The following is a 13155-nucleotide window of genomic DNA, read 5'->3' on the forward strand; positions in this document are numbered from 1 at the left end:
CCATGGGGAATCACACATTTTAAATTACCCGTGCTGATTCTTATAACTTAATAGGAAAGAATATTTACATAAATGCAGAAAAATATTCTCTGCAGTTTCTAAGGTGAAGATAAGTTATGAGCTCAGAGTTAATTAAACATGAAGGCAAGGTATTCTTGATTATGGTGTGGTATGTCTCATAAGGAATGAGAATAAGAAAGAAGAAAACTAGTTCCAGTGTTCGTGTGTCTTTGAGAGGGAAGAGAGGCTGTAGTATTGAGCTCCCAAACACAGCATCTCACCAACATTTTGATTCAGCATTCACCTAATCGGCTCTAAAAGCAAGTGATACATAATGGCAAGATTCCTTATGCGTTAGAGTGGTAAATATAAAATGGGTAGGGGAAAACTGGAGAGTGTACAAAAGTCTAGTAGGCAGAATGTGCCTACTCCCTCCAAATATGTCCATGGTCTTGAGACTTGTGAATATCATATGTTTCATTCAAAAGGGACTTTGCAGATATAATTAAAATAGGGAGATTATTTTGGATTAGCTGGGTCCAATCTAGTCACACAAACCCTCAAGAGCAGAGAACTTTTTCCAGATGGAGGCAGAAGAATAAGGAAATCAGAGAGATTGGAAGCATGGGAAGACTCATCCTTGGTGATTAAAAGATGGAGAAGGTAACATGACAAAGAATACAAATGATTTTAAGGTGCTGAGAGAGATTCTGGGCCTGCAGCCAGCAAGGAAAGGGGAACTTTAGGCCTATAACTGCAAAGAACTGAATTGTGACTTCTTAAATGAATTTGGAAGTGGATTCTCCTCCAGAACCTCCAAGTAAGTGTGAGCTGATACCTTGATTTTGGCCTTGTGAGGCCCTAAGAAGAGGGACCAGCCAAGTTGATTTGAACTTCTGGTCTAAAAAAGTATGAGATAATAAGTTTGTGTGATTTTCAGCTACTAAATTTGTAGCAATTTGTTACAATAATAATAGAAAGCTAATACAAGAAGGCAGTCGTTACACCCAATCACATATTTACCTTGCAAACTAAGCAGTATCAGTTATACTTCTGCAGCTCAGCCTGGACCTGGGTTCTGGAGACATCTTTTCACTGAGCACACCTGTTTGAAAGGCACCATGCTGGATGCAGATAGGAATACAAGTGCTGAAAGACAATGTACATGTACTCGGGGAAAGACCAGTGGAGAGACCAATGCACACATGTCTTACTCTAACCCATCAGAATGATGAAAGTTATTAATGGAGAGTCACACAAAACTCTGTGAAACCTGAGTCAGATGATTATCTGAGGAAGAAGGGACGCTTTCACAGGGATGTTAATGGAGTCGAGTCCAAGGGGAAGAGGTCTTAGAATTGTTTGGGAATCTCATTGTTCTACACCGGTCTAGACACTATAACAAGTAATAAAGTACCCCAATGTGTAGTACATTCTGTACCATTGTGATGCTCAAAGGCTCACTCTGAGCCATGGGGATATAAGAAAACTCAGCAGATTCCAGAAGGTGGCCACGATGATTCTGATAAGTGTAGTCTCAGACTTTTGGTTGATAAAAAAGTTAAAAATCAAATTTTCAGCTTTATCTGACAATTGGGGATTTGAGCTTCCCTGACATGATTCAGGAATAAAACTTAAAGTACCTAGAATAGTCGTTCTTAATCCTCATTATTTTTCAATCAACCATGGATTGTAAAAGAAAAATAGGGCTGTCTTATCCCTATCCCAAATTTAAGGACTAGAATTTCCGTGTTGAGGTTTGGGCGTATGTTTGTTTGTTTTTTAACCCCTCAAGTGAATAAACTTTATATTTTTATGAACTGTTCCAGGAATACTGGTTTCACAGCCAAATTTTTAACAAAGGTAGCAGTGAATTCAAGGTTGAATAATCTGACAGACTATTGAAGTCCATGTACGCTATGCTTGTCATAACAACCCAGAGGAAGGCAGGGTCGCCATCCATTTGTGAGCTTATTCCAGGACTCCTGTAATGCCACACCTGTACACATGGTTGCCAGTGGAACTGGAGTAAGCAGCCACACAATTTTCTCACAGAAAATTCTGGTTTCACTTCAACATGAAGGAAATTTAATACTCAAAATTCCAGAGTTTTCCCATAGAAGTATGATTCTCATAAACTTTGCCTGGAAAGGAAAAAAAGTAAAGCACATACTACCATTACCCAGTATGGCTGTAGAAAAATATCTATATTGAATTCATAGACGAGAATATCCTTTGGGAAAAGTGAAACTCAAAATATACCTCTAAATAACTAAATGTAATAAACCAGTGGTAAATGGTTAAATATAGGCTAACTAAATATTTAACAGCTTCTGATTTTGATTATTTTGGTAGTGATCTCCATCATTTTGGACACATTATTCAGAAAAAGAAATGAAAAGTAGTCAAGAGTATTACAGAGCTAACTAAACCCTGCTTGTTCCTCAAGGAGAATACTGAACTGAGAAAAACACATGTGAAATTTATCCAAAAGAAAACTTGGGGAGGAACTTCAAGATGGCGGAACAATAAGACGCGGAGATCACCTTCCTCCCCACAAATACATCAGAAATACATCTACACGTGGAACAACTACAGAACACCTACCGAACGATGGCAGAAGACCTCAGGCCTCCCAAAAGGCAAGAAACTCCCCACGTACCTGGGTAGGGCAAAAGAAAAAAGAATAAACAGAGACAAAAGGATAGGGACGGGACCTGCTCCAGTGGGAGGGAGCCGTGAAGGAGGAAAGGTTTCCACACACTAGGAAGCCCCTTCGCGGGTGGAGACTGCGGGTGGTGGAGGGGGAAAGCTTCGGGGCCTAGGAGGAGAGCGCAGCCACAAGGGTGCGGAGGGCAAAGCGGAGAGATTCCCGCACAGAGGATCGGTGCCGACTGGCACTAACCAGCCCGAGAGGCTTGTCTGCTCACCCGCCGGGGTGGGCGGGGCTGGGAGCTGAGGCTTGGGCTTTGGTCGGATCGCAGGGAGAGGACTGGGGTTGGCGGCATGAACACAGCCTGAAGGGGTTAGTGCGCCACGGCTAGCCGGGAGGCAGTCCGGGGAAAAGTCTGGAACTGCCAAAAAGGCAAGTGACTTTTTCTTGCCTCTTTGTTTCCTGGTGCACGAGGAGAGGGGATTAAGAGGAGAGGGGATTAAGAGTGCCACTTAAAGGAGCTCCAGAGACAGGCGCGAGCCGCGGCTATCAGCGCAGACCCCAGAGACGGGCATGGGACACTAAGGCTGCTGCTGCTCCACCAAGAAGCTTGTGTGCGAGCACAGGTCACTCTCCACACTTCCCCTTCCGGAAGCCTGTGCAGCCCGCCACTGCCAGGGTCCTAGGATCCAGGGTCAACTTCCCCGGCATAACACATGGCACGTCTAAGGCCGTTGTAACGTCATGCCGGCCTCTGCCGCCGCAGGCTTGCCCCACATCCGTATCCCTCCCTCCCCCCGGCCTGAGTGAGCCAGAGCCCCTGAAGCCGCTGGTCCTTTATCCCCGTCCTGTATTGGGGGGAACAGATGCCCTCAGGCGACCTACACGAACAGGCGGGTCCAAATCCAAAGCTGAACCCCGGGAGCTGTGTGAATAAAGAAGAGAAAGGGAAATTTCTCCCAGCAGTCACAGGAGCAGCGCATTAAAACTCCACAATCAACTTGATGTACCCTGCATCTATGGAATACCTGAATAGACAATGAATCATCCCAAATTGAGGAGGTGGACTTTGGGGGCAACTATATATATATATATATATATATATATATATATATGTTTTTTTTCCCCCTTTTTCTCTTTTTGTGATTGTGTACGTGTATGCTTCTGTGAGTGATTTTGTCTGTATAGCTTTACTTTTATCATTTGTCCTAGGGTTCTGTCTGTTTCTTTCTTTTTTTATTACATAAAAAAATTCATTTTTTTTAATAATTATTTTTTATTTTAATAACCTTATTTTATTTTACTTCATTTTATTTTATCTTCCTCTTTCTTTCTTTCTTTCTTTCTTTCTTTCTTTCTTTCTTTCTTTCTTTCTTTCTTTCTTTCTTTCTTTTTCTCCCTTTCATGCTGAGCTGTGTGGAGGACACGGTCTTGGTGCTCCAGCCAGGCATCAAGGCTGTGCCATTGAGGTGGGAGAGCCAAGTTCAGGACACTGGTCCACAAGAGACCTCCCAGCTCCACGTAATATCAAACGGCGAAAATCTTCCAGAGATCTCCATCTCAACGCCAAGACCAAGATCCACTCAACGACCAGCAAGCTACAGTGCTGGACACACTATGCCAAACGACTAGCAAGACAGGAACACAACCCCATCCATTAACACACAGGGTGCCTAAAACCATAATAAAGCTACAGACACACCAAAACACACCATCAGACATGGACCTGCCCACCAGAAAGACAAGATCCAGCCTCATCCACCAGAACACAGGCATTAGTCCCCTCCACCAGGAAGCCTACACAACCCACTGAACAAACCTTAGCCACTGGGGACATACACAAAAAACAACAGAAACTATGAACCTGCAGCCTGTGAAAAGTAGACCCCAAACACAGTAAGTCAAGCAAAATGAGAAGACAGAGAAACACACAGCAGACGAAGGAACAAGGCAAAACCCCACCAGACCTAACAAATGAAGAGAAAATAGGCAGTCTACCTGTAAAAGAATTCAGAATACTGATAGTAAAGATGATTCAAAGTCTTGGAAATAGAATGGAGAAAATACAAGACACGTTTAACAAGGACCTAGAAGAACTAAAGAGCAAACAAACACAGATGAACAAAATAAATGAAATTAAAAATTCTCTAGAAGGGATCAATAGCAGAATAACTGAGGCAGAAAAACTGATGAGTGACCTAGAAGATAAAATAGTGGAAAAAACTACTGCAGAGCAGAATAAAGGAAAAAGAATGAAAAGAATAGAGGACAGTCTCAGAGACCTCTGGGACAACATTAAATGCACCAACATTCAATGTATAGGGGTCCCAGAACAAGAAGATAAAAAGAAAGGGAAGGAGAAAATATTTGAAGAGATTATAGTTGAAAACTTCCCTGATATGGGAAAGGAAATAGTTAATCAAGTCCAGGAAACACAGAGAGGCCCATACAAGATAAATCCAAGGAGAAACACGCCAAGACACATATTAATCAAACTATCAAAAATTAAATACAAAGAACAAATATTAAAAGCAGTAAGGGAAAAAACAACAAGTAACACATAAGGGAATCCCCATAAGGTTAACAGCTGATCTTTCAGCTGAAACTCTGCAAGCCAGAAGGGAGTGGCAGGACATATTTAAAGTGATGAAAGAGAAAAACCTGCAGCCAAGATTACTCTACCCAGCAAGGATCTCATTCAGATTCGACAGAGAAATTTAAAAGTTTACAGATAAACAAAAGCTAAGAGAATTCAGCATCACCAAACCAGTTCTACAACAAATGCTAAAGGAACTTCTCTAGGCAAGAAACACATCAGAAGGAAAAGACTTACAATAATAAACCCCAAACAATTAAGGAAATGGTAATAGGAACATACATATCGATAATTACCTTAAATATAAGTGGATTAAATGCTCCAACCAAAACACATAGACTGGCTGAATAGATACAGAAACAAGACCCGTATATATGCTGTCAACAAGAGACCCACTTCAGACCTAGGGACGCATACAAACTGAAAGTGAGGGGATGGAAAAAGATATTCCATGAAAATGGAAACCAAAAGAAAGCTGGAGTAGCAATTCTCATATCAGACAAAATAGACTTTAAAACAAAGACTATTGCAAGAGACAAGGGAAGGGGGACCTTGAAGATGGCGGAAGAGTAAGACACAGAGATCACCTTCCTCCCCACAGATACACCAGAAATACATCTACACATGGAACAACTCCTACAGAACACCTACTGAAGGCTGGCAGAAGACCTCAGACCTCCCAAAAGGCAAGAAACTCCCCACATACCTGGGTAGGGCAAAAGAAAAAATAGAGACAAAAGAATAGTGACGGCACCTTGCACCAGTGGGAGGGAGCTGTGAAGGAGGAAAAGTTTCCACACACTAGGAAGCCCCTTCGCGGGCGGAGACTGCGGGAGGCGGAGGGGGGAGCTTCGAAGCCGCGGAGGAGTGCACAGCAACGGGTGCGGAGGGCAAAGCGGGGAGATTCTCGCACAAAGGATCGGTGCCGACTGGCACTAACCAGCCCGAGAGGCTTGTCTGCTCACCCGCCGGGGCGGGCGGGGCTGCGAGCTGAGGCTCGGGTTTCGGTTTCCGACGGAGCGCAGGGAGAGGACTGGGGTTGGCGGCTTGAACATAGCCTGAAGGGGTTAGTGCACCACGGCTAGCCGGGAGGGAGTCCGGGGAAAAGTCTGCACCTGCCGAAGAGGCAAGAGACTTCTTCCCTCTTTGTTTCCTGGTGCGCGAGGAGAGGGGGTTTAAGAGCGCTGCTTAAAGGAACTCCAGAGACGGGCGCGAGCCGCGGCTAAAAGCGCGGACCCCAGAGACGGGCGCGAGCCGCGGCTGAAAGCGCGGACCCCAGGGACGGGCAGGAGACGCTAAGGCTGCTGCTGCCGCCACCAAGGGGCCTGTGTGCGAGCACAGGTCACTATCCACACCCCTCTTCTGCGGAGCCTGTGCAGCCCGCCACTGCCAGGTTCCCGGGATCCAGAGACAACTTCCCCGGGAGAACGCACGGCGGGCCTCAGGCTGGTGCAACGTCACGCTGGCCTCTGCCGCCGCAGGCCCGCCCTGCACGCAGTGCCCCTCCCTCCCCCCCGGACTGATTGCGCCAGAGCCCCCGAATCAGCGGCTCCTTTAACCCCGTCCTGTCTGAGCAAAAAACAGAAGCCCTCCAGCGACCTACACGCAGAGGCAGGGCCAAATCCAAAGCTGAGTCCCTGTGAGCTGTGAGAACAAAGAAGAGAAAGGGAAATCTCTCCCAGCAGCCTCAGAAGCAGTGGATTAAAGCTCCACAATCAACTTGATGTACCCTGCATCTCTGGAATACATGAATAGACAGCGAGTCATCCCAAATTGAGGAAGTGGGCTTCAAGAGCAAGATCTATGATTTTTTCCCCTTTACCTCTTTTTGTGAATGTGTGTGTGTATGCTTCTGTGTGAGATCTTGTCTGTATAGTTTTGCTTCCACCATTTGTCCTAGGGTTCTATCCGTCCATGTTTTTTTTAAATTTTTTTCTTAATAATTAATTTTAATAACTTTATTATACTTTTCTTTCTTTCTTTCTTTCTTTCTCCTTTCTTTCTTTCTTTCTTTCTTTTTTTCTTTCCTTCCTTCCTTCCTTCCTTCCTGCCTTCCCTCCTTTAGACAATGAATCATCCCAAATTGAGGAGGCGGTCTCTGAGAGCAAGATTTATGATTTTTTCCCCTTTACCTCTTTTTGTGAGGGTGTATGTGTATGCTTCTGTGTAAGATTTTGTCTGTATAGCTTTGCTTCCAACATTTGTCCTAAGGTTCTATCCGTCCCTTTTTTTTTGCCTAAATATTTTTTAATTCAATAACTTTATTATATTTTATTTTATTTTACTGTATCTTCTTTCTTTCTGTCTTTTTTCCTTCTTTCCCTCCTTCCTTCCTTCCTCCCTCCCTCCCTCCTTTCTTTCCTTCTTGCCTTCTTTCCTTCTTTACTTCTTTCTTTCTTCCTTCCTTCCTTCCCTCCTTTCCTGCTTTCTTTCTTCATACTTCTACTAATTCTGTCTACTTTTTCTCCCTTTTATTCTGAGCCGTGTGGATGAAAGGCTCTTGGTGCTCCAGCCAGGAGTCAGGGCTCTGCCTCTGAGGTAGGAGAGCCAACTTCAGGACACTGGTCAACAAGAGACCTCCCAGCTCCACATAATATCAAACGGCGAAAATCTCCCAGAGACCTCCATCTTAACACCAGCACCCAGCTTCACTCAACGACCAGCAAGCTACAGTGCTGGACAACCTATGCCAGACAACTAGCAAAACAGGAACACAACACCACCCATTAGCAGAGAGGCTGCCTAAAATCATAATAAGTCCACAGACACCCCAAAACACACCACCAGCCGTGAACCTGCCCACTAGAGAGACAAGATCCAGCCTTATCCACCACAACACAGGCACTAGTCCCCTCCACCAGGAAGCCTACACAACTCACTGAACCAACCTTAGCCACTGGAGACAGACATCAAAAACAGTGGGAACTACGAACCTGTAGCTTGCAAAAATGAGACCCCAAACACAGTAAGATAAGCAAAACGAGAAGACAGAAAACACACAGCAGATAAAGGAGCAAGATAAAAATGCACCAGACCTAACAAATGAAGAGGAAATAGGCAGTCTAACTGAAAAAGAATTCAGAATAATGATAGTAAGGATGATCCAAAATCTTGGAAATAGAATGGACAAAATGCAAGAAACAGTTAACAAGGACCTAGAAGAAATAAAGATGAAACAAGCAACAATGAACAACACAATAAATGAAATTAAAAGTACTCTAGATGGGATCAATAGCAGAATAATTGAGGCAGAAGAACGGATAAGTGACCTGGAAGATAAAATAGTGGAAATAACTACTGCAGAGCAGAATAAAGAATGAAGAGAACTGAGGACAGTCTCAGAGACCTCTGGGACAACATTAAACGCACCAACATTCGAATTATAGGGCTTCCAGAAGAAGAAGAGAAAAAGAAAGGGACTGAGAAAATATTTGAAGAGATTATAGTTGAAAACTTCCCTAATATGGGAAAGGAAATACTTAATCAAATCCAGGAAGCACAGAGTCCCATACAAGATAAATCCAAGGAGAAATACTCCAAGACACATATTAATCAAACTGTCAAAAATTAAATACAAAGAAAGCATATTAAAAGCAGCAAGGGAAAAACAACAAATAACTCACAAGGGAATCCCCATAAGGTTAACAGCTGATCTCTCAGCAGAAACCCTACAAGCCAGAAGGGAGAGGCAGGACATACTGAAAGTGAAGGAGAAAAACCTGCAACCAAGACTACTCTACTACTCTACCCATCAAATCTCATTCAGATTTGATGGAGAAATTAAAACCTTTACAGACAAGCAAAAGCTGAGAGAGTTCAGCATCACCAAACCAGCTTTACAACAAATGTTAAAGGAACTTCTCTAGACAAGAAACACAAGAGAAGGAAAAGACCTATAATAACGAACCCAAAACAATTTAGAAAATGGGAATAGGAACATACATATCGATAATTACCTTAAATGTAAATGGACTAAGTGCTCCCACCAAAAGACACAGATCGGCTGAATGGATACAGAAACAAGACCCTTATATATGCTGTCTACAAGAGACCCACTTCAGACCTAGAGACACATACAGACTGAAAGTCAGGGGATGGAAAAAGATATTCCATGCAAATGGAAACCAGAAGAAAGCTGGAGTAGCAATTCTCATATCAGACAAAATAGACTTTAAAATAAGAACTATTAGAAGAGACAAAGAAAGACACTACATAATGATCAAGGGATCAATCCAAGAAGAAGATATAACAATTGTAAATATTTATGCACCCAACATAGGAGCACCTCAATACATAAGGCAAATTCTAACAGCCATAAAAGGGGAAATCGACAGTAACACATTCATAGTAGGGGACTTAAACACCCCACTTTCACCCATGGACAGATCATCCAAAATGAAAATAAATAAGGAAACGCAAGCTTTAAACGATACATTAAACAAGATGGACTTAATTGATATTTATAGGACACTCCATCCAAAAACAACAGAATACACATTTTTTTCTCAAGTGCTCATGGAACATTCTCCAGGATAGATCATATCTTGGGTCACAAATCAAGACTTGGTAAATTTAAGAAAATTGAACTTATATCAAGTATCTTTTCCGACAACAATGCCATGAGACTAGATATCAATTACAGGAAAAGATCTGTAAAAAATACAAACACATGGAGGCTAAACAATACACTACTCAATAATGAAGTGATCACTGAAGAAATCAAAGAGGAAATAAAAAAATACCTAGAAACAAATGACAATGGAGACACAATGACCCAAAACCTATAGGATGCAGCAAAAGCAGTTCTAAGGGGGAAGTTTATAGCAATACAAGCCCACCTTAAGAAGCAGGAAACATCTCGAATAAACAACCTAACCTTGCACTTCAAGCAATTAGAGAAAGAAGAACAAAAAACCCCCAAAGCTAGCAGAAGGAAAGAAATCATAAAAATCAGATCAGAAATAAATGAAAAAGAAATGAAGGAAACAATTGCAAAGATCAATAAAACTAAAAGCTGATTCTTTGAGAAGATAAACAAAATAGATAAACCACTAGCCAGACTCATCAAGAAAAAAGAGGGAGGAGACTCAAATCAATAGAATTAGAAATGAAAAAGGAGAAGTAACAACTGACACTGCAGAAATAAAAAAGATCATGAGAGATTACTACAAGCAACTCTATGCCAATAAAATGGACAACGTGGAAGAAATGGACAAATTCTTAGAAAGGCACAACCTGCCAAGACTGAATCAGGAAGAAATAGAAAATATGAACAGACCAATCACAAGCACTGAAATTGAAACTGTGATTAAAAATCTTCCAACAAGCAAAAGCCCAGGACCAGATGGCTTCACAGGCGAATTCTATCAAACATTTAGAGAAGAGCTATCACCTATCCTTCTCAGACTCTTCCAAAATATAGCAGAGGGAGGAACACTCCCAAACTCATTCTACGAGGCCACCATCACCCTGATACCAAAACCAGACAAGGACGTCACAAAGAAAGAAAACTACAGGCCAATATCACTGATAAACATAGATGCAAAAATCCTCAACAAAATACTAGCAAACAGAATCCAACAGCATATTAAAAGGATCATACACCATGATCAAGTAGGGTTTATTCCAGGAATGCAAGGATTCTTCAATATACGCAAATCTATCTATGTGATAAACCATATTACCAAATTGAAGGAGAAAAAACATATGATCATCTCAATAGATGCAGAGAAAGCTTTTGACAAAATTCAACACCAATTTATGATAAAAACCTTGCAGAAAGTAGGCATAGAGGGAACTTTCCTCAACATAATAAAGGCCATATATGACAAGCCCACAGCCAACCTCATCCTCAGTGGTGAAAAACTGAAAGCATTTCCACTAAGATCAGGAACAAGACAAAGTTGCCCACTCTCACCACTGTTATTCAACATACTTTTGGAAGTTTTAGCCACAGCAATCAGAGAAGAAAAGGAAATAAAAGGAATCCAAATCGGAAAAGAAGAAGTAAAGCTGTCACTGTTTGCAGATGACATGATACTATACATAGACAATCCTAAAGATGCTACGAGAAAACTACTAGAGCTAATCAATGAATTTGATAAAGTAGCAAGATACAAAATTAATGCACAGAAATCTCTGGCATACCTATATACTAATGATGAAAAATCTGAAATTGAAATCAAGAAAACAGTCCCATTTACCATTGCAACAAAAAGAATAAAATATCTAGGAATAAACCTACCTAAGGAGACAAAAGACCTGTATGCAGAAAATTATAAGACACTGATGAAAGAAATTAAAGATGATACAAATAGATGGAGACATATACCATGTTCTTGGATTGGAAGAATCAACATTGTGAAAATGACTCTACTACCCAAAGCAATCTATAGATTCAATGCAATCCCTATCAAACTACCACTGGCATTTTTCACAGAACTAGAACAAAAATTTTCACAATTTGTATGGAAACACAAAAGACCCCGAATAGCCAAAGCAATCTTGAGAACGAAAAAAGGAGCTGGAGGAATCAGGCTCCCTGACTTCAGACTATACTACAAAGCTACAGTAATCAAGACAGTATGGTACTGGCACAAAAACAGAAAGAGAGATCAATGGAACAGGATAGAAAGCCCAGAGATAAACCCATGCACATATGGACACCTTATCTTTGATAGAGGTGGCAGGAATGTACAGTGGAGAAAGGACAGCCTCTTCAATAAGTGGTGCTGGGCATACTAGACAGATACATGTAAAAGTATGAGATTAGATCACTCCCTAACACCATACACAAAAATAAGCTCAAAATGGATTAAAGACCTATATGTAAGACCAGAAACTATCAAACTCTTAGAGGAAAACTTAGGCAGAACACTGTAACATAAATCACAGCAAGATCCATTCTGACCCACCTCCTAGAGTAATGGAAATAAAAACAAAAATAAATGAGACCTAATGAAACTTCAAAGCAAAGGAAACCATAAACAAGACCAAAAGACAACCCTCAGAATGGGAGAAAATATTTGCAAATGAAACAACTGACAAAGGATTAATCTCCAAAATTTACAAGCAGCTCATGCAGCTCAATAACAAGAAAACAAACAACCCAATCCAAAAATGGGCAGAAGACCTAAATAGACATTTCTCCAAAGAAGATATACAGACTGCCAACAAACACATGAAAGAATGCTCAACATCATTAATCATTAGAGAAATGCAAATCAAAACTACAATGAGATATCATCTCACACCAGTCAGAATGGCCATCATCAAAAAATCTAGAAACAATAAATGCTGGAGAGGGTGTGGAGAAAAGGGAACACTCTTGCACTGCTGGTGGGAATGTGAATTGGTTCAGCCACTATGGAGAACAGTATGGAGGTTCCTTAAAAAACTACAAATAGAACTACCATATGACCCAGCAATCCCACTACTGGGCATATACCCTGAGAAAACCAAAATTCAAAAAGAGTCATGTACCAAAATGTTCATTGCAGCTCTATTTATGATAGCCTGGAGATGGAAACAACCTAAGTGCCCATCATCGGATGAATGGATAAAGAAGATGTGGGACATATATACAATGGAATATTACTCAGCCATAAAAAGAAACGAAATTGAGCTATTTGTAATGAGGTGGATAAACCTAGAGTCTGTCATACAGAGTGAAGTAAGTCAGAAAGAAAAAGACAAATACCATATGCTAACACATATATATGGAATTTAAGAAGAAAAAAAAATATCATGAAGAACCTAGGGGTAAGACAGGAATAAAGACACAGACCTACTGGAGAACGGACTTGAGGATATGGGGAGGGGGAAGGGTGAGCTGTGACAGGGTGAGAGAGAGTCATGGACATATACACACTAACAAATGTAAGGTAGATAGCTAGTGGGAAGCAGC

This window comes from Orcinus orca, chromosome 1, assembly GCF_937001465.1.
Source record: "Orcinus orca chromosome 1, mOrcOrc1.1, whole genome shotgun sequence".
NCBI classification, from domain to species: domain Eukaryota; kingdom Metazoa; phylum Chordata; class Mammalia; order Artiodactyla; family Delphinidae; genus Orcinus; species Orcinus orca.